The 27,404-nt window shown below is 31.8% G+C and overlaps 2 protein-coding genes across 9 annotated transcripts in view; one reads left to right on the top strand and one right to left on the bottom strand.

Moving 5' to 3' along the window:
* Positions 1 to 26,646, bottom strand: part of LOC135134737 (spermatogenesis-associated protein 31H1) — a 127,841-nt gene extending 101,195 nt beyond the window's left edge. The window contains exons 1-2 of one of the 3 annotated variants that reach the window (XM_064063544.1): positions 26,571 to 26,646; positions 1,266 to 1,377 (exon numbers count right to left, since the gene is read on the bottom strand). The gene's annotated coding sequence lies outside the window, so the exon portion shown is untranslated. Of the gene's footprint in view, positions 1 to 1,265; positions 1,378 to 15,273; positions 15,603 to 26,570 lie in introns of those variants that run through there. The other 2 variants (XM_064063542.1, XM_064063543.1) reach the window with 2 other exon arrangements.
* LOC135134736 (ankyrin repeat and IBR domain-containing protein 1-like) overlaps positions 1 to 27,404 on the top strand; it is a 56,150-nt gene that overhangs the window by 20,113 nt on the left and 8,633 nt on the right. For 2 of the 6 annotated variants that reach the window (XM_064063539.1, XM_064063531.1), the window contains exons 1-2: positions 26,665 to 26,785; positions 26,853 to 26,902. The exons of 3 other annotated variants lie outside the window; for them this stretch is intronic. The gene's annotated coding sequence lies outside the window, so the exon portion shown is untranslated. Of the gene's footprint in view, positions 1 to 26,664; positions 26,786 to 26,827; positions 26,903 to 27,404 lie in introns of those variants that run through there. One more of the 6 variants, XM_064063534.1, reaches the window with a different exon arrangement.

Raw genomic sequence — 27,404 nt, 5'->3', positions numbered from 1 at the left:
TAATCTACTAGTTGATTAAAGCAAACACACATGTATTTATTTTAGAATTGAAAAACTCTATTGTAGACTAACATGAAAGCAAATGTACGTTGCACTCACTTTAATTAATTATTGCTAGTCATTTAACATTTAGGGGAAACTGGTGCACAGAGGTAAAACTAATGGTTGTAATTTTTTACATTTTTCTGATAAAAATTTAAACCTGCCACATAAAGCATCATTTATTATGTAATTTTTCTACGCTGCTCTAGAACTCTAAAACTCTAAAATAAAACTGTTAACAGCGCCACATTTAATATATTTTTATTTCCCAAACGTAAGCTGAGGAAGTATTGTAATCAAGTCCAATGGCCGAGGGAGCCTCGAGTGTACTCTTTTCCTTCTTCTTAACTTGGTGCGTCAAATTTGTGTAAACACTCAAAAATATTTAGGCAAACTCTTGGGAAATAAATAAACCTGTCACGACTGCTTCGATAAATCCAATACTGTGCTATATTGTAACTAATGGAGCTATCTGCTTGAACTTTGTGCCTACGCCATGTAACATTAACCTAAAGGGCACTGATAATTACGACATAATTTGATCACAGTTTTCGAAAGCACGTTGTCTGGTAATACTAAAAGTTATGTGTTTGAGAAACTTGTGATAACTACCAATATTTGATCATATATATCATTGATCTTGATCGCTTCCTTAGAAATATTTTTCCGGTTCGGACTAATTTAAATACATTTGTTCAACTTCATTATAATATGTATTACTTTCATTGGCAGCCTTTTCACACTAACTTAGCGACATTCCATAACTTAACATGTATTTCTTGAAGGAAGGTTTAGAGACAAATCTCCAAAAAAATTTTCACTTGCAACTTGTACATTACATATTATTTTGTGGTGCATTTTCTACAAGAAATTAATCATTATTTGCGTCGCCACACTGTGAAAGTGACATTAAAAAAACATCAATTAATTATGAAACTGTCAAAATGAACACGTTCCTCAGCAATTTTAAACCATCGAGCGACAGATATCCATAACGTTCTTTTAGGCCATTGTTACTCCACTTGGCTAATTTTGTTTGCACGATGAAAAAACAGCGATTTTATTTTACTTTTACATTAAGAAAACCTTTCCAAAGTAAATACTCGTGGCATTCCTTTTAATTAATAATTATCCGTTTGACATTTCCATGTTGATCGAATGGAGAAACGAGAAAACGCGGCCCATAAAAGTGAGAAAAAAAAATTAAAAGACTTTTGACTTACCTTAGAAGGTTGGTGCAATGGGGACGTCTGGCTACCGGGGGGAGTTGATCTCTGTCGCAGTCGGGCGAGGGCGGTTCTCAGCCCCTCCGTTATAGAGCTCTCTCCATCACCGCTGCGAACCAAAAATATATATAAGTGAAACGATTTTCGCCAAACCTAAATCGAATACGAAGAAAAATCTCACAAACGAAAACCTTAAAGGATTTGTCCAGTAATTGATATACTTTTCACTAATCCACAACACCAAGAAAGGTCAACCGGGGCTTTCATCTTTAAAATTGATAAACTCTGTAGGGTTTTGCTCAATACACGATTTTGTGTGGAGCTTTCACACCGAATTAATTACGGTGCAGATCTCGGTTTTTGGGATCGTGTAGGTGTCATAACATGGATAGCGGGCGTTGTACAAGAAGTTTAACAAGATTAGCACAAGCTTTGTGAACAGATATTACAATACATCATATTTTATCGATTGGCGGTCTAGAGGAAGGGTCAGTATGTGACAGGTCTGCAGGGATACGAGAAATTTAATAACCCTTGAGAACAGAGTTATTGTCTATGGATGAGTTTAGATTACAGTTTGATAGAACATCAAAATGGACATAATTAAAGAGGGAATTGCCTCTGGCAGCCTATATCGGGATGCGTATAAACTGTTTCTTTTACTTTTATTTCGTTTTTAATTAGTTCGATTAGTTTTTACGATACTTGTTTCGGATTACGAATAGTTGTTTAAAAAGACAAGTGTCTAAAATATTCTAGCCAGAATAAACGTATCGATCATTTTCTTAAGTTGCTACTGATGTTGTGTTTTATATTCACGTTGTGTACGATAACCGAAAGTCAATGTTGCTCCCATTTATTAAATGCAGGAGGAAGCCGTTTAAAATCACCTCTAAAGCCTTTACAGCGACAACTTCTGTCTGAAAACACGATACTTTAAACTCGCCTTTTTCTTTTCGGAGAAAATAAAACGTACGGAATTGGCATCATTGATACTGGAGGAATCTAACAGCACACTTAACCTTAATTGAGAAAAACTGTGTTAACAGTATTTCTACCGTAAAGATCAGTAAATAATACGATCATACGTAACAGAAATGTGTTAAAATATAAGGGAAATCTCTAGATGACCCTTGAAACTCATGCTTTTGCTTTAAAAAATGGACTTTTAGAAAAAGGTGCCTAAAAATCCACCAAAAAAATCACAGATATAGATCTCAACGTATCGATTTAAAAGATATAGCATGTTCATCACCCCAGAACAAGATTCTAGAAATATTCAAGTTGAAATCTTTTTTTTACATCCTAAAAATTGCTACGTTTTATTGAAAATATATTCTGGAAAAATGGTAGGCATTTTCGAAAAAATGAGGCCAAAGGAAGTTCTGAAAACCGAACTCATAAGGGAAGGGTTTTGAAAAATTGAGTTTTTGAAAAAGGTGTTGAAAAATCCCCAAAAAATTCGTAATATAGATTTCGAGGTGCTGATTCGAAAAATATAGCGCGTGTGTGGTCCACACTAGGATTTTTGAAATTTTGAAAATTAATTGATTGGGCGATTCTGCAAAATTGGTAGAAGTTTTCCAAGAACTGAGACGGAAGTAATTTCTGGAGGTCGAAATCTACAAAAAAATCTCTTAAGTAATTTTCCAGGGTGGTTGAAAGAAGGTCGACGTTTTATGAGGAGGGAATATTAAAAATTGAATTTTTGAATAAGAAGGCTAAAAATCCAGAAAAAAATGCTAGGATAAAAAAACTTGAAATTAATTTAATTTTTTTATTAAAATTCGACTATAAATTGTTTCGGAATATTTATTTACACGAAGTCTTATATTTATTTAGTCAAAACGATTGCTCGTCAATCCTTAATTTAAAAGCTTTTTGTTGATTTCTTGAAATAAAAATCAGCTGTTTGAATAAAAACATATTGGTTAGATCAATACAGTACCGTTGTGTAGGTGTAGTGAACTTTTCTTACCACTTAGAAAAAAACTTAAACAAGAAATCGTAATACTTAAACAAAACACGTTTCTCTGAAAAAAATTCAACCCACAGGAAAGTTTACTTACTTACTTGGTCTTGGAAGAAATGTTCTAAAATATTTCTCTTCAAACTTACTAACTTATTTAAGAATTTTACCAATTCATTGTCATAGTGGAAAATTCTGTTTTACTATGAGATGAAAATTTATTATTATTATTAAAAATTGTACTATAAATTTTGTTAACAAATGAAAATTAGATTTTAGATAAACAAAAATATATTGTAAAACTCACTTCAACAAAAATAATGAAAATTATAGATCCTCTAAAATCAAAAATTTTGGGAATTTACACACCCATATGCCATGTCAATGAGAAAAGATTGTTAAGGATGTTGCTGTGCTAAAGAGGGCATCAAATAGTGTTGACCGAAGCTCATTAAAAATCAATAACAAAACTTCATTTAAAATTTTCTGAACGCATTTGAAACATTGCGTAAAATGAAGTAGCCGTGTCTTCATTTCTTATCTCTGTCAGCATAGCAAGAGCCTTAATTCTAATAAAAGTGTATTAAAAATCTGTAATAATTTTTGCGAATTTCATAATCTGAAACCTCATTACTCGATATGGCTAGAAATCCAATTTCTCTTTGATAATTTTATGAATACTGCGAGAAACCTCAGCTTGGGGTATAACTCGGTTAATGACGTATTAAAACTTTTTTCTAAGCTTTCCTTCAGGTCTATAACAATCTTTACACTTTTGGATGACACAAATCTGACCATAGTGCGTCTAATATATTAACAGAAGTTATATCATTCAATAAAAACAAAAGCGCAAAATATTGATTCAGAAAACCAGATAAACCAAACATACAGCAAATTTTTCCTGGTAATAATTGCAGTATTCACTTTTCAGTATCGCATACATAACAATAAAAATGTGTTTGTTTTATTTGTACACAAATGTTTTGATTAATTCTACGAACTCAGGCTATTATTTTTTGTATTACGAATAGTTGTATAAACGGTTTCACAAATATTTCCTCTAGCAAACAAATTAGCAGAGGTCTTTACGAGCCAAGTCTATAGAGGTAAGACAATTTTACTAACAACCCGTGAGAACAAATTATTGTCTACCGATGAGTCTAACACTGTTTGATAGAACATCAAAATGGAAATAATTAAAGCAGGGATTGCCTCTGGCAGGTTAAATCGGTGTGCGTGTAAACTGTTTCATTTACAAAGATGTTTTCATTTAAATCCAAAAACACTGACGCCGGGTGAATAAATACATTGATTCGTTTCATAAATTCTATTTGAACGCAAATTTCTCGTAAATATGCGCACAATTATTGTAATCACACAAAGAATGGTAAATTTATCTCCCGAAGCGTTAAACCATTCGAGAATAATAAAACCGCGATGCCGACAATTAACTGGGAATCGGAAGCTCTGTTAAAATTATTGCCATTAATATCGCAAGATTTTCGAACATGTCTCAGCATTCAATTAAATAATGTTGCGAATAAAAATTCACAGACGGAAATTTTTTTCACCTCCAAGGATGGAGAATTTATAATGAACGCTGTACGAGAACCTAAACTTGGCTTTTGCCAAAGATCCGCTAACACTAATTTATATTAAAATGTGCTTACATTAATGATAAACAGATTGCTACTTTGAAAGTTAATAATTTGACATTTAAGTAAATAATTATGGCAGCAACGACTTGCGTCTGAAGCAGATGCGGCTGGGAATAACTAAACTCCCGTCTTGTTAAAATGGTTAATTGCCTTTAGTTAAATCTACATTTACAATGCTAGTGTAAAGAAGCATTTAATGTCTACTCCAGATCTAGACCCTCTGCTCTTTCTTCAGGAAACGTTACTAAAAGCTTTGTAAATACACATATATGCTCCAAAAAAAAAAATTCCAGTGAGTCTTGGAATTTCGAGAAGCTGGAATTTACATAAATAAATGAAAATTGTAAAATGAAACATAATAATGACAGCAGTACAACTTAAAGAAATGGACTACAAAAGGGGTAAATAAATTGAGCATGTGTTAAACTAAAATCAAAAACGAACTTGAAAATAATAACTAACAGTATTAACTTGAAAGGGTGAGGCATAAACTGGTGGTTTAACATTTTTCGATCTACTATGTATGTTTATGGTGATACTTGTTATAAATCGTACTCGTCATGTAATTTCAGTTTGACGGTACATTTAGTATTCATGTATTCGACAAGGTGACAAAAATCAATGCGCATTTTCATGAAGTAGTTATTTATCGACATCCAGCTAATACTATTTTGAATCAAATTACTCCATAAGACTTAGGGTAAATGTGTACAAGAGTGCGCATATGTATAAGAGTACGCACTGATGATTTCTGCTTATTAGTGCCATCTGGGTAAGATGAAGTTATACCATTCAGAATTTAATGTTAAACCTGAGATAAAGGTGCAAAAGTGACCTGAATATAGTTTATAGTTTGGTCGTACTGACGATTTTATGTTCACACGTTGTGTGGATGTAATTTTTACCGCTCATAGTTTTAGTTTTTTGTAAGGTACGTACCAGTTCTTTTATTTTACAGTAATAATTTTCATTAGTTGTAACTTTTAAGGTGTCGTTATACACTAACAGTTTTACACTTTCTGTCCATCAAAAGCTTTTAACTTTGAAAACATTAGGTTGTGTACAAATGTACAAGAGTGCGCAGCGAGGTATTGTATAAGCGTGCGCATTGCTTGCAATACGTAGTCTAATAGTCTTGGAGATACATATCATACGGTAATGAATTATTTAACTCTACTACTTTGTACTGCTTCTCGAGTTGTGGGGTGGTGGTTATGGTGATTTTTTTTTTATTTTTACTTCCTGAGCGTGTTGTAATCGAGTCCGTCGACCGACTCTCTATTTTTACGTTTTCTCGTCTTTTCAAGACCCCTAGAGTACGAAGAAATAGGTCTCCCGTTTTATGTGTAGTCTGTAGTCACTTATTCCCATTTATTTTCACCTTAGAGACAAATATTTTTTCATAAAATGTAATGCGTACTCATAAGCGTTCAAATGCGCACTCTTGTGCAATGAACTGTCTAACAGTGCGCATTTACACATCTTGACAAAAATTGAAATTACTCTTAAAATATAGTGGTGTTGGGGCGTACAATTAAATATATCTGATCCCTAAACATGTATATAACGAACCCATATCATAAAATTTGTCTATCCAAAAAAATTAAAAAGTTATTGACAGTTTTACACTAAGTGCGTACTCTTGGACACATTTACCCTACAATCTATTTTACGATGATCATATTTTATAAAATGATTAAACGATCTACACAAGTACATACATAGATGAATAATTTACGAATGTTTGGGGTGTAGGTATATTAAAACTGTCAATACAATGCTAAAATTTTCCGTTTAGCGATATAGTGTTTTGTGGATTGACGAAGAACAGAATATTAATAGAATAAATTTAATTATCACTTATCAGTCTTTATATTAATATTGACCTACAAGTATTTAGATTAATTTTCCAAAAATATCACCATCTATAAATAGTGAACAAAGTTAAACACTGCTGATTCAACAATAATTAAAGACAACAGTAGTTACAGAAAATCTTTTGGCAGAATTTTCAGAGTGTGAAATAATTTCAAAATATATCTATAATCTATACTTATATAATAAAGCTGAAGCTGTTGTTTATTTGAACACGCTAATCTCAGAAACTACTGGTTCAAATTCAAAAAATCTTTTTGTGTTGGATAGTCCATGTATCATATCTACATATAGGCTATATAAAATCACGCTACGATCATTAGGAGCGAAGTAGCAATGAAAAATTCGGAAAAACGGGAAAATTATTCCTCCTTTGACAGCTTCCGTTGCTTACGCTGCTTGAACGGTTAAAGTTACGTAAAAATCATGTATGACGAAATTGTTCCCCTCTAAAAGTTCTAAAGAAAAGTCCGCGACAGCATATGTCTATCTTTTAAGGTCGAGTCAGTATAACCTTTTTTATGGTACTGAAATTTGTTCTAAAATAATAATGCATTATGTATAAAATTCTCGCGTCACAATGTTTGTAACCGAACTTCTCCGAAATGGGTAGACCGATTTGTATGAAATTTTGTATGTCTATTCGGTAGGTCTGACAATAGGTTGTAAACTATTTTTTAAACCCCTAAATGATAAGGGTGGCCCACCCTAAAAAATTTTTGTCTATTTTTTTGACAAATTTTTTTATTTTTATTTTTCTAAGATTTGACATCAAAAAATATACATAACCCTAAATTTTCACCTTTCTACCACCAACCCCCATTTATTAACCATCTATAAAATAAAAATCAATTGGTGTTCCTATTAGTCTCTCTAAGACTCAAAAACGGCTTGACCGATTTGAAGAAATTTTTATATTACGGGGATTGTTTATAAATTAAAAAAATAGGGGAAACTTAAAAGAACAGCTAAAAAATCAAAAAATCCTAAAAATTTTTTATGGGAATCGCCACTTCAAATTAATTTCAATGGTTGTCGTCTAACTGACGTGTCATACAAAACTAATTCTATCGTGCGATTGTAAAAAGTATATTGCATTTCAAATCGTTCTTTGTTTTTTCGTAAAAAAACGGTTATGGAAGTTGATCAGCGTTGTGCTCATAATCAACATAATAGTCAAACATTGAAGCGAGACATTGGGTGGTATGAATAAAACTGAGTAGATACTTATATTCGAAGTACGAAGTACCTACTTCATTATTACTCTTATATACTTGAACATCTACTCTATGTACTGAGTACCTACTGGGAAACATTGTATCTCCCCGGCCACAAACTGAACATCTACGCGTTTTGTGAGCATTTAATCTAGAAATGAGCATCGGCGTGGCAAATAACTGAGCTGTCTGTAAAGTAGCTTAGAAAACCAGTAGGATCGTTGTAAGAGTGAATTTTAACTAAACATGGTGACTTTCATGAATGTGGAACGTCGTCAAAAGGTGCATTCAGTTTGAAAAACACATTAGGAGCAGGAATATCGAAAACTTTTCATGTAATTAACTTTTATTTATGCATAAATTGTGCAGTGCGTTTTTTCTAACACTGGCCATAGAGATTCCCATCTCAAGGTGTCTACCCCATACTAACTTATATTTTGGTGACTCGATTTTTGCCTTGATGGTTGAACACTGTCATTGTTGTCCTTTTTTGTTGTATCGAGATGCTACTTGAGCATCAACTGTTACTTACTGAAGTATTAGTATCATCTAAAAAAACTAGAAACATTTTGATTTGATATTCGAGTAGATACTTCGTATTTCGAGTATGAGCATCTACTGAGTTTTATTTATATCAACCATTGTCAAAAAATTGATCGAACGTTGTTTCGACAGAACTTCCTTCGCACCAAAAGTATAATGAAACATATTCAGCATTTTCGAGTTGAGTCTTTTCTTCACACAATTTTGTGATGACCTAATCAACATTTACTATCAACACGTAGGTATACCACCTTGGATTGGTGCAGTGTAATACTAAAAATAACTGTATTGTATTCCCAAAATTAACTGCGAAAATCGAGTGAGCCATTCCATCAATTTTTTGGGGGGAATAAATAAATATTCTTAACAATTTACCATGCCTACAAAAACTTTAAAACGTCTGCAAGATCTCAAAGTATTCATTTTTGCAACTCTTGAGTTATTCACTAAAATAAATTGACTGATCCATATATTTTTTTGAGTCACTGTAAAAGCAAATCTAAAAAATATGAATGCAGTGATAAATTACGAAAATATACTGATGATATTTTCCACATTTTAGATAGGATTTATTCGGCAAAATCTTGAGATGATGTCTTCAAGTTTTTGGGCTTGATAAACAGATATATTTTGATTGAAAACCTACAATGTCAAACAGTAACTTCAAAACGTCTGCAATATTTCAAAATTCAGTTTTGCAATTCTTGATTCAATCAATAAAATAAATTGACTCAGTGATTAATTTTTTTGAGACACCCCCTATAAGCAAAACTAAAAAATATGAATGGAATGATAAATCACAAATATAGTCTCATCCTATTTTGGACATTTTAGATAGGATTCATTTGGCAAAAGTTTGGGCTGACGCCATCAATTTTTTGGAGGGGATAAGTAAATATATTTTGAATAAAAATTTATTATGCTTATCATATGTTTGAAACATCTGCAAGATTTCAAAGCATTCGATTTTGCAGATTCAAAATTAAATTGTAGGTGAAACGGAGTTCACGGGGTCAGCTAGTATAGATATATAATAAAAATAAGTTGTTAATTCCATTCTTTTCTTTCAAAATCGCATGATGTTTACATCCAAAATATCTCTATGTTAAATGGATCTCTCATCGTTGTAATATCGCCCATTAATAAAGCGCGAAAAAACAAAATAAATGACACTAATAAATAACAAACACGTAAAGAAACTTCGAGTAGTCTTTGGTGCCAATTCATTGGTACAAAAGATAGGACGCCAGTGAACGCTAAATTTGACCCAGAATCATTTACATAGCAAAAATAAAAAATAAAGCAAGATTAACTAATAAAAAAAATTGGTGGAAGGTTATTTCGACAGAACTTTCCTCGCCCCTAAAGTACAGTCGAACATACATATACAGCTTCGAAACCCTTATGAGCTAAAATTAATATATACGTGGATTGTTAAAGTACAGGTGAAGAAGCATTATACGCATATTTTTCTAGTGAGTTTTTGAGATGACGTCATCCCCTCATGATAACCACAAACCGTTTGCAAGATTTCAAAGCTTTCGGTTTTACAGTTTCTGAGGTAAATTGCACAAAGTGACACAATTTTGATTTTTTTTTTCCAAAAATCTCCATGTCTAGTGTAATAACTCAAAATGGAGTTATAAATTACACATCAAGGGGTATATTACTTATAAAATTTAAATAACATTTACTATTGTCAACGTTGCTGGGGATGATCAGACAAATTTTGATCAACGTTTTATCATCTACAATTTGACAACAATCAGTCCGGTAGTTTAGAAAAGTATGTGTCTAATAAAAATCGACACAGACGCGGACAGAGCTAGACGATAGACGGCAAACAGACAGATACTACTAAACGAGAAACCTATGCTTTCTTATTCTGCGGGTCGTGAAATGTTGAGAATACACGAAAGTAGCTATTCACCCAATGGACTCAGTTACAATACTTCCTTAGCTTACACTCGGGAAGTAAAAATTAGTCGAAAGTTGTCTAGACAGAACTTCCCCCGCCTCTAAAGCACAATTATTTAAACAATTTCAGTTTCTTAAATAAGTTATAAACTTTAAATCTCCCAACTTTATTTTCTGTTAGATTATCCCTGTAAATTAAATAAAAATAGAGTGAATTATTATACCAGTTAATGCCAATGCTTTCCGGGGAAATGAAACAATCGGCTTTTGATTTAATCAGAAAAATATATTGCTTTATTCATGAATGTTTTGAGATACCCTGTACAAAAAATTAAAAAAAAATAGACATGATAAAGTAGCTAAATGCGATTGACTTTGAAAAATTTCGAGACGACGTTGAAGCATGTCAAAATTTAAAGTACCCATTGTTGCAAGTTAAATTATAAAATCTTGTGGTACCGTTTTGAATTAAAAAAATTAAGATGGATTAAGTACAGAAACATATATTTTGCACATTTTGTATAGCAATTATTTACTTGTCTAACAAAACGCCAACAGATGAAGATGACACAGGAAAGCCAGACAGACAAATAGGTACATGAAAAAAACCAATAACGGTAGACCTACTTTTTCTTATTGTACAAACTACGAAACATCAAAAGTGGCTATTACTTTATTTCCCTAGTTTATTACTGTCTCTATATTTTTTGTCATTAACTTTTCACTTTAGGACATTAAAACTTTATTTTTCTATTTGATAGCACCTTGTCTAAATTGTCATAATTTAGCCCACACTACCAAATCAATCCACTTATTTTTATTTCTATTGATTGGCCAGAAAAAAAAAACTGTTATCTTTATTTCTTATCGACGTTTCAGAATTTGATTGTTCATGATTTATTTATATTAGAATAATCTTGTGTAGTTCTTTTCAGTTTAATTAGTTTCCGTAAAAACTTACTGAATAAAAATAATAATCTGTTAATTAAAGTTGGAACATTTACATACAAAGGACCAGTTACTTGTAATGTTTTTAAGAACTAGAGACTTTGAAGTTTAAATTACGACTCTGTGACACAGAAATGTTCCCTACAGTGTACTACACATCTTTATTTCTTTTTCCGGCATAATTTATCCATAATGTAGTAGGAGTAATAATTTACAACGCGTCTGTGAAATATGAAATCGATATGAAACATATTCGACAGTAAATTATTCAGCCATAAAACAACAAACAGGCAAACTTTTCACTGGAATTAGATTATAGGAAATAATATAAAATTTCAAATGATGCTATCGAAATTATGATCAAATATTTTATAAATTAACCGATACGATTTTAGTTATTTAAGGGTAATGTAATAAAAAGGCGAAGTTTTGAAATTACTGCAAGAGCGCTTTCTAGGTTCGAAAATAAGCACAATGTGAGAAAATAACTGTAAAATTTTAATTAAACATACACTGCTCCTCAGAAATTAAACCGCATTTACTGTTCTAACTAGTGTTAACTTTTAGTTTGTTTGGACAATGATATTAGAAGACATTATATACATTTTCAAAGAACTTTTAGTTAAAAATTAACACCGGAAGACTACGAATTTTAAAAAACACTGTATTAATAACATTTGATAACACCAAAAACAGCGAGAGAGACTAAAAAGTGTGTTATCAGTTTATAAATATAATTATATCTTAGATCAAACACACTATTATCCCCACAACACCGAAACATTTCTCGTCTCTTTTCAACTACTACAACAAAATTCATTCTAAAATAATACTGTACAAATATAAATATAAATTTTTTAAACAGTTTCACACGGTGTTCTAAACGGATCGATAATTTGATAACTAAAACTGATGCAGTCTGTGTTGGAAATATTTATAATGTCAGCGGCAACATGATTATTTGATGGAAAATACGAGGTTAATGAGTCGTCAATCAACCTCCAAATCAAGCAATAAGTTCTGGGTTATTGTTGGCATTTCAAGTTATCTAAAGCGTCACCTCCAAATATGAGCACGTGTATAATTCCACAAATCTCTGGAATGTCAGTTTTGCTGATTACTCGTAAGTATTTCTTGCGTTATTGAACACAATTTTGTGACACATAAATAGAATTGGTCTAAAGTTATTTCGACAGAACTTCCCTGGCCATTGAAGTACAATTCAATTTAGAAGATTAGACTTAAAAATTAAGGCGGATTCATAAACCGCAAGTATAAGAGTATGTATTCGTAACATATTATTAAATTTGACAACAATCCGTACGGTAGTTTCAAAATTATATGTTTAATGAAAATCGAGACAGTCAGACACGACACCTATTTTTCGTACTTTAAACTTTGAAGAAAATGAGATAAGGAGGTTTATTGAAACATCCCGTATAAGTAGTTCTAAAAGACAGAAATGTAAAAAGAAAATCCGTGCATAGAATTACTTCGCAAAATTTTGCAATTACCTATCATATGTTTGATCAAGAAGACATAAAATAGGCAATTTATCAAATAGGTGGCTTACGCTCGACGAGTAAAAAATCATTTAAAGATGTTCATCTCTCCGGATAACCCAATCCACAGTCGATTTGATATTTTTTTACAAAAGGCTTTGTGTTAATTTATATCCTAAAATTATATTCCCGCTCCAGGTGCGGCTTTATATATATATTTATAACCCCTTGTACAATTTACGAATATTTTCATGTCGGTCCCCTGTGCTTCTGAAATGCCTATAGATTTATCAGACTTTCTTAATTTTCCAAGGGGACGTAATCACGGGAGAGCTTCACATCTTTTTGCTCCTTTAAAAGAATTTCATAACTAAAAACATTTTGTGATGAATTTAATTCATGTATTTTTGTTGTTCTTATAAATATAAAACTGAAATTTTGCGCATCTTGAAACCATCTTAAGCATAATACACAGAAGCCTCCGGTCCACGATATAACATTGCTAACAACAATCTCTACGAGAGAATCTCTCGTCCTAAATCTAAATCGCGACTATTCAGGACGCGCTGCACGCTTAGCCTGACTCAGAAAGCACGACAACGTTGATTGTATGCCTAACGGGTCTGTACTGGGGGAAACGCGTCATTGCAAATTCCGTCCCATGCGATGAGCTTTTTGGACTAAACGTTCTGGAATACTTCCATTGCCCGACACGCTTCACCCTCCTGGACTATGTTCACGTCTCTCGTTATTTTTCTCTTTTAATTCATTGATTTTTAATAAAACACCGTGGTGAATAAATGGCCGTTATTACGTCGCTTTCACTCGGAAGACCCGAAATGAAAAATATCGTTTACTTTCTTCTTATAAAAAATTGCTGTTTTGTCTGCAACTTGTATCCTATATCGATCCGAAGAATAAATATACACAATAAAAAAGTTTAAATGTAAGTTATTTGCAACATCACGTTGCAATCGTCGCACAGGAATTGACGGAGTTTTATTGTTGTTAATAAAAGCAGGGGTTATAATTTAGCAAATAAAGATTATGACCGATGAATAAATAAATGGTTAATTCGATCTAATATCGGTCAAGTACGCATTACTGACTTTGTGAATAATAAGACGGGTAAATATTTTTTCCAGAAATGACAATTTATACAAACAAGATCTTGTTATTTATGGATTATTTGTTGATTTTTTGTGATACTTTTGTCATTGCGTTGTTAACATCCATGAAATGTTTTGTGCGCAAACTACTTATTTTGTGCTAGTAAATCATTTACCAAGGCTATTGATTAACAAAAAACTGTAACGAGAGATATTATTAGAACAGTGTTGTTTATGCTTGGTATTATTGTTATCAGTTAATATAAATTTATCATATTGCAGGTTATATCGCGGCTTAATATATTAGACACTATACCTTTGTAATCATATCATTATGTCACAAGTAGCAATTCAATACGACTATGAATTATAACGGGGAACAATAATGTGCAACATTTAAAAATTATCAAGTACGAACGTCAAAAAAACTGTGGTAAATTATATTAAAATTGAATGTGTTTATGCCATTATTGCCTTTATTCCAATCCACAAAATATATTTTAATCGTGTTCGTAAGAGTTCAATTGAGTGGGAGAATATCATATGGAGAAAAGTCCGCTTCGATTCCCGTTCTTTGAATCTCAATAGCTAAATCCGAACCTAGTTCTCAAAGGCAACAATCAAATTTCCTGATTTCCAACCTCCTTATTTGAATTTTAAGTACCTCAAGCTAAGAGTCACTCAGATAAAATTTCCCTTGTAAATGTACGAGCAGCATTTAAATCTCAAAACTCGCTCTTGTTTTGCTGCGAAACCATTACCATTTTCCAATTAAATAAAATGTAATAGAAACACCCCAAACGATACAAAATACTTTGTTATTGATTAAACCGACAGGTTAATGAGAGAACTGTGTTAGTAATTGAAAAAATGTGCCGCTTTCAAAAAAATGATTAAATTGAAACGGAAAGCGCTCATGGGTATTAGAGGTGATCCATAAGGGAAATCATTTTTTTAATAGAAGCATTCTCAAAGATGCAATTAACAGATACCCCAAATATATGCTATGCACTACGTAGGGAGCGTTTCAGCTTGACCCAATCTACTTAAACACCTCGCAACTCCTCCTGGAGAAGTTCCAAACATTTTGAGCGAGAAAACAGCAAACTGGGAAGGCTTTAATAATTACACTTCTGAGACGTGCGCTCGACAACTTCGCTATGGAAAAACGCAAGCAAAATAAACGGCAAAAACTATCTATCTGAAAACGGCAAAAAAGAAACAAAGTTTTTGAACAATGTCGCCGACACAAATAAGTCTTTATTACCCAGTCTGAACAACGATGAACTTTCTCTCAACATTTCTGGAACACTTCTTTACCTCAAACACTGTGTAGAACTTCGTTTTAAACAATTGTTAGCGCTCTACAAGGAAACGTAATAAAAGTCCGATAATCATGCTGCATGGTTAAAATAGTGCGCACGAAAAAAATGATAAGCCAATTTGTGAACAAAAAAGAAAAAAAAGCGTCTTTGCGAAAGTAGGTTCACATTGAGTTGTTTACCAAAATTTTTCAAAACTTTGCGAATGGTTCTTTTGAAAGGTTTTCACGCCGCCGCGCCGACTTCTTAGGCTGTCCCGCATACACTGAACTCGAACTGGATGCATCGTGACACTTATACAAGGATAACGTGCGCATGCCTGCAGGAACAAGGAAGCGTGTTTTACAGGATTATCGTTGGTTATCAAATAACAACAAATTCTCGGCTGGCCTATCATCTTTCGAAGGTATTGCCTCACGTACGCAATAATTATAAAGTTGGGACAGTCGGAAGTTGTCTTAAATCGGCATTCTCAAAGAGCGCACGTTAACAATACTGTGGGAGATTGAATAAAAACAACCACGAAATTGAATTGTTAAGCCTCAACAATATCAAGCTTGCGAGGTGCCCGCTTTTGCACAATAAGTCGGATTATTTTTAAGAAAAAAGTGCTGTGCTTAAAAAGGGCTTATGAAAAAGCTCGAGACTGATGAATAAAGTGTTATTTGGTTATCATTTCTTTACAGAACTCAAAATTTTAATTACAGTCTTAACTAAACCGTCTGAATCAATAAAGGACCGACTGACTAATATCACGAACAGAACACACAGTCTGAAGAATTAATAAAATTCTGTTGTACATTGTTATCATTAACTAAGGATCTGCGAATTCAGCTTTGCAGGATTCTTTAAAAAAATAAATCAAGTTTATTTTATTTCAATAAGTATGCAAGTTTTCCAAATTCTATCACTTGGCGACTTGCTAATTTCATATTTTCTCGACGTTTCATGACCCTGAAGCTGGATATGTTTTATTGTACTACAGGAGCGAGGAAAGTTCTATCGAATTAACCTTCAATCATTTTTTTTTTATTAACGGAAAACAGCTAGATGAAAGTTTAAAATTTGTGTCAACAATTAATATAAATAATAAAAAAATATGGATGTATTATTAAAGCACAGACAAAGCATTTTCCACCAAAAATTCTTTTTAGTAAAATTTACTTAGCGAAATTTTGAGATGACGTTATTCAATTGCTGCAAGGAACGAACAAATGAATTTTAATTATCGCTTTACTACTTTCACGATAATCTAAAACGTGTACAAAACTTCTAAAGTTATCAAATTTATAATTTCTAAATTAAACTCTAAAATTTTGTAAAAAAAATTGTTTTTTTTTCCAAACCTTACATAGATAATCTTCGAATTAACGAATAATAGCGAATTAAATTAACATATTAGAAGTATAGAACCATATTACATATATGTATATGTCGCGCAAAATTTACGAATACGAAGGGAGGCGTTCTTTTTCAAATGCAATGAAATATATAATTAACCGTTAGATCCTATTACAGTATTCTCCTAACATAGTAATCATGTGGTTTCTGTATTTAAGAGTTTATAGGAAGAAAATTTTAGTCCCTCTTTTCATATACTTTTATTTCCCGAGAGTAACCCAAGAAACGATTGACAGATTGTTATCAAATTTTGTACGTATATTAGGAATGTCATGTAGATAGTAAACCAGAATTTGGTTAATATCCCCATGAACAATTTGATGACTTTCGCTCAGTATATTGCGTAATTAACATTACTAAATTTTATGAAATAATATTATACTTTTGTACTTGTGGTTTACGAATTTACCTTGGTTTTGTTTATTATTATATTTGTTAATTGTTTAGTTTATTTTCGTTCAATTAGTTTTTTCTTTTTTTTGCTACAAATCAAGATCGATTCCATTATTTCGAAAATTTAAATTATAATGACAGCTCGCTCAAAATTACATTCAGCCCGTTTTGCTTTTAACTTAATTAATTAAATTTTAGTCCATTCCCTAAAAAAATTTTACGATGTCCATGCTGACTAGGTAAAAAATTCTGAACAAAAAGGAAATATTGTTCACAAATGTATCTCATTTTCAAAAATAATTTGGACATATAGTGTAGATTGTCAACTTGAAAGTTCCAAATAGTAAAATATAATAATATCAAAAATTGAAACATCTTTAATAAAGACGAGGAAAAAAGAAAGAACTTTATCTTATAAAATGTACCAATTTACAAGAATCCAGCTAAAAGTAAACTGAAATATCGAGAGCATTTATTTTTCGAAATAATTTTCGTAGTTAAGCAACATTTTAAGGACTGTAGTTTATAAAAAGAAAAATATGTGTTTCCCGTAATCATCTGGCTGTCTATCAAAAACTTTTTTAAAATATAGAAAAACGCTGTCTAAAACTGGTCTATTTTGACTTTGAAATTTTTCAATTTTTCTTTGAAACAACTTAACAATGATTTGTTTTATTCACTCCATTTCATGATTATTTCAGAAACGTTTCTTTTTATTTCCTTAAAGCTCGGGTAAGTCAGTAATGTTATAATTATACTGTGTAATATAAACTAATACTCTTTTATTTGCACGAATTCCTTAATGGCGTGGTTAAAAACTGAATGTTTTGTACATATTAATCTATTTATTTTTATTGATTGCCTACTAATTTCCTTTTAATTCCGACAGCACAATACCATTGGGACCAATGTTCCACCATACATACACCATTTGCGCCCACTATCAAATAAATGACTTCTCAGTGAGCCACTAGACATATACTTATATACTGGAAAATACGCCAAAAAAATCATCCAACTTTACTTAAAAGAGAATTTTTAAAATTGTTTACATTACACTCAATTTCATATTTAAATTCGTTTCATATGACCACCCCTAACTTGAGAAAAACCATTTCCTTTTGAGTAAATATAGCAAGTAAATCATATTTTATCAACACAAATTTGGTGGATGCGCTGGGATAATTACGTATCTTCTTCACTCTGGAAACGATAGCTTTAATTTAATACGCTTCATACTGTTTAGAATTCTTTCATCAATACTGAATCGCGTTGTTATACTTTGAAGTACACTTAATTTCTAGGGCATCAGTATCATATTTGACAATTACAGGAATAGTTGGGGAATTCTGTCCGGATATTGTAGTATCTATAAAATGAAAACCCTGCTATTATCTTTTGCGAAATTGTATTTGAATATGTAAAGATACAAAGTGCAAAACCATAGTATTTATTCTTCAATTATTTATTTAAGCAATAAACCAATGCTACCGTGAAGATAAAAATTTAGTAGATGTTTTAGTAACCGATTTCTGATTAACTGTTGATATAACTGTTGATACTTTTTATAATTTCTTTCGTTAAAATTGTGTTAAATATTCCTTATTTATTCAAACTTTTTGTAAGGTACGTTAATTAATTTTAGTTAATGTTTATAATATAATACAATACCCTCCTAACTTGTATTATTCGGAAATGAGAATAAAAATAAAAATCGATTTCTCAGTCTTACTAAGCAAAAATAAAACTTTTAAAGGTATATAATATGATTGTACTGTGTCAGTATTTGACTTTATCTTTTCTTATAACTTTATTTATAGGCTTATTTTTCTTAAAATGTATCTTATCTTTTAACTCGAATTAAAAAACTCCGCAAGGACTAATACTTTTTAAAAGTTCATGTAATAAAGGTACCATTAAGTCTTATATCTCTAGCAACACTCCATTAGTCTTAATATGGTTGATGATCTCAGCTGTAAATTACTCAGTACTTCGTCGCGTTACCGTGTTTCATTGGGTTGATACTAATAAATTCAATTATCTCACAGTCTGATGTAATATTTAATGAGAAAACAACAATGTTCTTAATGGAGAAATCAGTGAGTGCAGTTCTTGAGTGAGTGCGCCAAAACGACTGTTAAACATCTTTATTTTTTAACCCAATTGTTACTAGAAAATAATGATAAATAAAATGTTCACAAAGAAATGTAGGTCTAAAACTTTCGAAAAATTTCGCAACTGGAATTAAATGCTTATGTCTTGATGTTAGTTGATGTTCTTAGCTGTGATTGATGATAATTACTTCAGCCGTTTCAAAATCATCAGTTTATAACACAGTTGGTGTAGCGCCTCGAACGTCACAGCGAATTTTTTAAAAATAATAAATAAAAATATTGTATTCCGCGTAGTAAAGTATTTTTATAAAATTTGTCAGTGTTAAAATTTAATAATTCGTTAAACATAAAGTATCGCATTAAAGAAATATATATTTATTTTTCCTTTGGGTGATTTAACCTAAACAGCACAAGTGTTCCACAAATTCGTAGACAGTAGAAGGATAAAAACGAAAAGATACGTTATGTTTAGCACCTTACCACTTTCAGGTTAGTTTTAGAGAATCTAGGAAACTTGAGTGTTTGTATTCTATGAACTGCGAAAGATAAAAAATTTCTGAAATATACATCTTTGAACTGACTCCAATACAGCATTCAGTTAACGTTTCGAAAACGAAAATTAAATCATCTCCTGAAAATGTAAAAATAAAATGATCATAGCGACACAATTTTCGTTTAAAATTCGCTGCAAGTTTCAGGAAAAAAATTCACGTAGTTTCCATCGTGACATACGTAAACACAACAACATTTTTCCTGACGTCACTCGCAGGCCGCATTGTAATTCTACTTTATTTTATTTCTTTTACGTTCAATAAAAATCTTTTTCACTACAGAGACGGGTGGCAAATTTATTATTTTGAGTGAAATAAAAACTTTTTTAATTTTGCAAATGGCTGACGTCCACAAATTTGATATAACCGTTCGTTACGGCTTTATAAAGCCTTACGGAAGCTTTATCGATAAAACTTTACCGAAATTACTGCAACGTTTAATGAAGATTAATTCTGCTAATATGATTTATTACACATTTTTCCGAAAACTAAATTATCCAAATAGCAACCTTCAATTATTTTGTTACATTCCCGGTAACAATTTCATTAATTACTAAAAGCGGAATTCACGTCTCAATTACACAACAATGTTCAGCATTATTAGCCTATGCAGTATGCAGTCCTATGTAACCGCCCCAAATGACCCTATTAGCATTAATTAAGGCAAAGTTACCAACATGATGCCTTTTTGTTCTTCCCTTTAAATTGAATTAATGTCACTCTCTAGCACCTGAAGAGGTTTGGTTTTCTCAGCAGTTAACGTCAACTGCAGGCCTTCTTGCGAAACTTGGAAATTGCCTCTAAATGACGCAAGTTTCAAATCCGTTTCCCCCGCTTCGAACATATCAGGACATGAAGGAAAATAAGAAAAGTAAACGATAACGATAGATCTTTTCATCAAGTCGTTTTCGATGTGAAATTGATGATAATTAAATTGCTCCCAGTGCTGACATACAAATCTTATCGTGCACTCCATGCCCTAAACACGTCGAAATTTAGACGTAATAACTTTGTACGCAAGTTATACACGTTGCGAACTAAATGAAATCATTCCAATTAATTACATCACAATTCCAGGTGATGTAATCTAAAGTAATCGCATTTCGTTTTATCGATCCTCTTGACTTGACTCTCGTTTAATTCCGAGGTTTAGTTAGATACCTATATCCTGCAGACTTGGTTGAATCTGACTATTCAAACTTAACTACGTAATTTGCATTTGAAGGAAATTTTTTAGAGATTAGTGCAGTGGAAGCACTGTGCAAAAAATTACTCCATTTAAAGTTGATGCAGACATTTAGAAATTTAATTACATTTCAATGATTGGACACAATTTTATTTGTCGATTTTATATCACAAACTACTGGTTGTAGCAGCAATAGAGAAAATGTTATTATTCGTTTTACAAACTGTTTCATCAGATTTAAAAGAACTAAATAATTCTATATATTTTTCTATTTGGTTATAAAATTTAAATAACATTTACTATGCCAACATTTTGAGGTGACCTGAGCACATTGTGGATGAGGATGATCAAACCATTTTTGGTTAGCATTTTACCATAGACCTAAAATACCTATTTAACAACAGTTCGTTCAATGGTTTCAAAGATTATTATCTATCTAATAAAAAATGACACAGACGACACGCGCTAGAGGTATGTAGCGAACAGGCGACAGACAGACGGAAACAGGAAATCAATGGATTCACACTCATAAAACGTCGAGAAAACATGAAAATGGCCATTCGCCCGATAGGTCATATTACAATGCTTTCTAACATTGTACTAAGAAAATCAAAATATATATTTTGATGTGGAACATGTCAACGTTCAGTGCATTTAAAGAAAATAAAATAAAACAGAAAGCTGTTTACTAAAAAACCTAAAAATTTTAATAGCTTTACTGAGGCACACTTTACTGCATTATGTATTAACAACTTAAAAATAAATTTTAGTTCCAAACTGTTGACTTAATAATTGCTATAAATAGATCCACTGAAAAAGCACTAAAGAGAAATTTAAATAAAGAAAATTGGATGTGAAGCTGAACCTAAATATCCAAGTTCTTCGTTTTTAATGCTATATTAAAACATAATTCTATATTTGGGTTTTATATCTGGTCGAGCGTAAGCTAAGAAGCTATGTTGTAACAGAGTCCACCCGGCAAACGGCTAGTTACGTATTTTCTCGACGTTTCATCACCACTAGAGTACGAAAAAATAGTTCTCCCATTTCCTTATGTCTGCCTTCTATGTCGTTTTTTATTAGAGAGGAATTAGGAAGATCTGTAGTTAGTAAAACGCTAACCAAAATTTATCTAATCAACAATGCAATGACGTGACCTCAAAATTGTGCTATTATTTAAATTTTATAAAATAATATACTTGTGTATAGTGGTTTATGAATCCGTTGATTTTTATTAATATAACATTTACTTTGAAAACATTTTTCCGTAGCCGATATCTGCCTTACGCACGTATGTACCTGGTGACCGTGTAGATAATACATTGAATTAGAGCTCTGCCTTTGTAAATTCGAATCCTATCCTCATCGAGATCTTTTTTTCTAAGACATCGAATCTGTTTGAACGTTTGGCTTCAGGTGCGAGTTCTATGTAGATAACTTTAAACAGTACTACTATAAAAATATTGACACCCACACACTTATATTTAGGCACTCCAGTACATCATTTAATAATAACAAACCATATCATCCAGATCTACTTCACTGTTTAACAGAGGTGGCAATTTGTCTAAGCCTTGAACTGTATAACAAAATTCATAACCACCGTAATGTCATCTTGAATGAAAACTACAGAAATTACAGATAAAACATATTTCTACTATGGTTTTTAGGGTTTTGTGGGCTCAAAAGAGTGGTAACAACCGCACTCCGAAATTTATACAAATAATTGAGATACTGATTTTTAAATACACGTGTTGAAACATTTTACCAAAATTAAAAAAATATATATGCATAACTTAAAAAAAAGCTGCCCTTATGTTATTATAAAAAAACTTGTGGACAGATTACATTCAAAATTTTATAAGTTTGTTAATAATGAAGAATTTACATCTTGAAAATGTATTGAATACCTCGCAAGAGTCAAAAATGGCGACTGACCTTAGCACTATAGTACTGATCTATAGCGTAAGTCTTTAGCAGCAAAATTTTTTTGAAATTTTTTATTTTTCAGCATAAAATAATGGCCATTTGCACAAAATACCATTCGCACATCTTATTAAACGTTATACCGGGTGTCTTGAAAATGGCGGATTAACTCAGTATGTTATGGACGGGGGTCTCGGGAGTCCCAAAAAAATAATAAAAAAAATTCTTTGTGATGTAGATTAGCAAAAAAACGTAATTTTATATAAGTATAATATATATAATACCCCCGGCTTACTTTGTGATTTCTTAGTAACGATGGTGACTGAAATCCACCTTTAATTTTTTTTAGTACAATAGCAACCGGTAGTCATTAATCGACATCCATTATTATTAATAAAACAAGCTGTTGTTTTTCATTAATAAATTTTTCATTAATAAAAAAACATATAATAAAATATTTATAAATTATAAACAAAAACAAAACCAACAAAAGAAAAATCCATTAAAACATAACCAATTAGACATTAAACAAGATGTTCAAAATTCCTACCTTGTACATATAAATAAATAAGCTCGTAATGTTTCCAAATTTTGATCATTTTTTTAAAAATTAGTTATCAGTACTTACTAAGATAAAACTGATTTTGGCAAATAACATATTCTCTAAGAAAAGAGAGGGTGGGTGGGCGGGGCTAATAGCTGCTAAGATAAGACTGATTTTTGCAAATGAGATACCCTCTAAGAAAAGAGAGGGCGGGCGGGCGGGGCTAGTAACTGCTTAGATTAAACTAATTTTGGCAAATGGCATACCCTCTAAGAAAATAAAGGGTGGGTGGGCGGGGCTAGTATCTGCTTAAATAAGACGGATTTTGGCAAATAACATACCCTCTAAGAAAAGAAAGGGCTTGTGGATGGTACTAGTACCTGTTAAGACTGATTTTGGCAAATGACATATTTTCTAAGAAAATCAGAGGGCGGGCGTAGCTAATTTCTGCTAAGATAAGACTGATTTTAGCAAATGACGTTTCCTCTAAGAAATTTAATTAAATTATTATAAGAAAAAACGCTAGAGGTTCCAAAACACTTTCAAGTTCTTTCCAAACATGAATACCTAGAACCTCAAGATTGTTTTAAATTTTTCAAAAAAAAAAAAAAAAAACAGAGCCCCCAAAAGGGTGGGTGGGCGGGGCTAGTATCTGCTTAAATAAGACGGATTTTGGCAAATAACATACCCTCTAAGAAAAGAAAGGGCTTGTGGATGGTACTAGTACCTGTTAAGACTGATTTTGGCAAATGACATATTTTCTAAGAAAATCAGAGGGCGGGCGTAGCTAATTTCTGCTAAGATAAGACTGATTTTAGCAAATGACGTTTCCTCTAAGAAATTTAATTAAATTATTATAAGAAAAAACGCTAGAGGTTCCAAAACACTTTCAAGTTCTTTCCAAACATGAATACCTAGAACCTCAAGATTGTTTTAAATTTTTCAAAAAAAAAAAAAAAAACAGAGCCCCCAAAATTAACTCAAAAACCGGTCAGGTCAGAATTTTCTAAAAATATAACACCAAAGTCCCGCAAAATTGTTTTAAATAATTAACAAAAAAGTCTATGGGCCCCCAAAATAATACAGCATGGGTACCCAAAAGTGTCCCGAATAAAAAAAAAACACTGCCGCACTGAAGACTTTTTCAAATTCGTGAAAAATAAAATACTTAAAGCTCAAAAGATTTTTATAAGTTCATCCAGCAAAAAAACAGAAGATTCCTGTAAATTTATCCGAAAATAAAACAACAGGGAATCTAAAATTACCTGCGAACATTTTAAGCGTAGGGTTTTGCAAACTTTGACAATATTTGGTACGTCAAACATTTTTAACTGCTTACTCAATTTTTGCTGATTTGTACCTTCACTTTATATCAGGCAAACATTTGTCAAATGGAATTTTATAAGATTATTGCAAAAACAACACAACCATATCTTTACATTTTTAACTGAACTAATTAAACATGGTAATGGGCGAGAGAAATATTAACTAAAAGTTTTAATACTAGTTATTGTAATAATGAATATATTGTTTAGTTATGAAACGTAGCAAAAGAACCAATTTTAAAATATGGGAAGGATTTTTTTTTTCAGACACCCGGTATAGTACATATATGTGACTTACATCACTCAGAAAAAAGTATTCGAACGTCATTTCGGCAGTCCAACAAACCCCGCTTTTTTGAAAAATGATAAAACTTGAAGAAAAAAGACCCATGAGAGAATCCAACCCGCAACGTTCTCGTTGTCCACGGAAATCACTGCGTTATTGTATATATTTGCGTGGGCTCCGCTTATATGATAGTATTAAAAGTTGTTTTTGATATTTTACAAAAATTTTGACGGCTCTGGGAACACCTCAAAGCGAATTCATGAACCACAAGTACGAAAAACTTTGAGAGGATGTCACATTCTTAATAGGGAATGCTTAAACATATTTTGATTGTTGGTTAAATTTTGAAATTTAAATAGATTAGTTAAGTAACTAAGTACTTACCAATGCTTTAACTACTCACTTAAAAAGTAGTTTTAATATAAAAATAAGTATTATTTGGTTATGTGGTTACAACTTTTGAACAATAAATTTATTATACTTAATGCAAACTGGCTCAACGTTAACAAAAAAGAAAAATACACTTCCATTTAGACGCACTTTAATCGCTCCTGCTATGGATGCTTTTATTGCCTTGCTTCATTACCCCTCTTTCTTTTTTTATTTTTTTTAGGATGCAACGAGTGCAGAAATAAAGTAGCTGCAGTTTTATCTGCGTATGAAATATAAAGCATACACCCCACGGTTAACACAATGTATTAATTATACAGATATTTTTTCGTGTTAATTTTGCTCAGAACATGCTTTTTGGTGAGTTTTAATCACCAGAAAATAAAACAAAATATGGGTTTCATTACTTTTCAGTAAAAGTATTAACTAACTTACATTAGTTCAGTAATCGCCAGCAAAACCTGCTTATGGCAGTGACTTGATTAGAATGTGGAAACAAAAGTAATGAAATGTTTAAAAATTAATTACATTTGAAGTGTATATGACGGGATACAAGTTTTACATGATTTTGGAACGTGTATTCACCTTGCCAACAAAGGCGTAGCAAATTACACGTTTCAGCGTGATTACGTGACATATCGTGTGCTTTAAGGTATTTAAAATCTTAAAATTTAACCCACAATAAAACACAGTTGTCATGAATGTGGAACTGTGTAGAAAATAAACATTCCTCTAAGCAAATGTAAGCAATAATATTAATTGTGTCTCAGCTCTCACGGTACTTTGTTCTTCTTAACTTTAACTGAACGTACTTTTCGTGGAAACAATTACTAAAACAGTTGTTACTATATAGTTAAATTTAACAGTGCACCGTGAAAACAAAAGCCAAAAATTGAGAACCATCAACCTACCCCGGTCAGGACCTTTTATAGAGGGACTTGACGAAAAACGCAGTGAAGAGCTTCTGACTCAGGAATAATCTCAAACTGTAGTGTGACTAGTGACAGGACATTGTCCCCTAAATAAACACACGTGTTTTATCGATCTAACTTCGATAGCATACCGCATAACGAATCTGCTTAAAGCACGATGAGAGGGTTGAACCCATTTTGTGGTCCACACTTACTGGGATCAGGAAAGTACACACTAACTCAAAAACTTTGGAGTCACATGAAATTCAGGATGCTCTGTAAATGGTATTTTATACTTTATCAAAGACGCACTACTCTTATGGGATCCGACCGAGTGGAAGCACAACGAGATCAAAACGTCTCACATTGAAAAATAACAAGCAAAACACGCCGTACTCTTATCAGCTTTTTTGGCGGATAAGATTTAAAAGTATGTATTAGGTTTTTGTGTGCTGATATTAAATTCACTTAGTAAACTGTTCAATTGACCTTTTTAGTGAAGAGAAGACAGGAAAATAATTCCACGACTTTGTCTGAAAACATTCAGGTAATTGATTAGTTAAGTCGAGGTATGAAAGTTATTTGATTTATTTGGTTATTGTGCTGGTGAAATTTGAGTAAACAACATTCTCGAGACGTTTATAGTGAAGTAATTATCCTGTAATTCGGAATATTTTAACCAACAATATTAAGTAAGGTACATAGTTTTCTGTACCTTTATTAACCAGGAATCTTCCTTCACATTTTTTTGATTTTACAAGTTATTTAAAAAAATGTATTTACTTTGTGGTGAAATATTCCATAAGTATGCTAAACACATCTTTGTAAACTGAATCTGTAATTTTCGTAAATTTATATACTTACATACTTACTTAATATTGAATCTATTTAAAGTAACACCCATGATCGTGATCATATTAAAATAATAATTTTTTGTTGTACAAATTCTGTTTTGTGATTATAAGTAATAAAAAAATATTAAGCTGCAAACAAAAGAATGTTATTAAACTTTTAACTCCCCGCTAAGAAAGATATTACTTAAGTAGAAC

Source organism: Zophobas morio, unplaced genomic scaffold, assembly GCF_036711695.1.
Source record: "Zophobas morio isolate AGI-343-1 ecotype UQ-CSIRO unplaced genomic scaffold, CSIRO_AGI_Zmor_V1 ptg000023l, whole genome shotgun sequence".
Taxonomy (NCBI): domain Eukaryota; kingdom Metazoa; phylum Arthropoda; class Insecta; order Coleoptera; family Tenebrionidae; genus Zophobas; species Zophobas morio.
Note: the sequence above shows the minus strand (reverse complement) of the source record. Positions and strands in the feature narration are given on the sequence as shown.